This window comes from Sceloporus occidentalis, unplaced genomic scaffold, assembly GCF_023333645.1.
Source record: "Sceloporus occidentalis isolate IW3139 unplaced genomic scaffold, rSceOcc1.0.p SCAF_28, whole genome shotgun sequence".
In the NCBI taxonomy this organism is placed as follows: Eukaryota; Metazoa; Chordata; class Lepidosauria; order Squamata; family Phrynosomatidae; genus Sceloporus; species Sceloporus occidentalis.
In genome coordinates this window covers 3519412-3520000 of record NW_028317008.1, presented here as the reverse complement: position 1 = coordinate 3520000, position 589 = coordinate 3519412, and the positions used below count along the sequence as shown (strand labels likewise).

Genomic DNA, 589 nt, shown 5'->3' with positions numbered 1-589 from the left:
TTCTGCTGCAGGAAGAGCTTGGTTGGCCCAGTATAGCAAAATCAGTGTTATTTCTTCATAGTCCCCTCACCCATTCAATCTTGCATTACTCAGGGCCAGCTTTGTCCTTCCTGCTGGTGAAAGGGTCGACTTCATGATGAATAGTGAAGTGAAGGGAGTTGAAACTACAACTCTTCCTTTAGTGAGTAAACCCCCTTGGAGAGTGGTACACCCTCCGCTGTCACTCGGTAGCGTGGCCGAGCGGTCTAAGGCGCTGGATTAAGGCTCCAGTCTCTTCGGAGGCGTGGGTTCAAATCCCACCGCTGCCATGTTTTCTTAACGTAGACAAGTGTGCTTAGAAATACTTGTTTGTTCATTAGCTCTTTGTTAATAACTACTTGTCAGTTTGCATTCTGTCGGCCTGGGAAACAAGCAGTAGCAAGTCTCTTATCTTGCAAAGTGTTGCAGAAAGATACTTTTAAGCCTACTTGAAGTTATTCTACATTATCAAGCTCTAACCCCAGTCAGCTTCTGCTGCAGGAAGAGCTTGGTTGGCCCAGTATAGCAAAATCAGTGTTATTTCTTCAAAGTCCCCTCACCCATTCAATCT

The 589-nt window shown here is 45.7% G+C and overlaps 1 non-coding gene across 1 annotated transcript; it reads left to right on the top strand.

Annotated features, from left to right (window-relative positions):
- Positions 1 to 226: 226 nt before the first annotated feature.
- TRNAL-AAG (transfer RNA leucine (anticodon AAG)) lies at positions 227 to 308 on the top strand. Its single transcript has one exon. It is a non-coding gene; the product is annotated as a tRNA-Leu (tRNA).
- Positions 309 to 589: the final 281 nt, after the last annotated feature.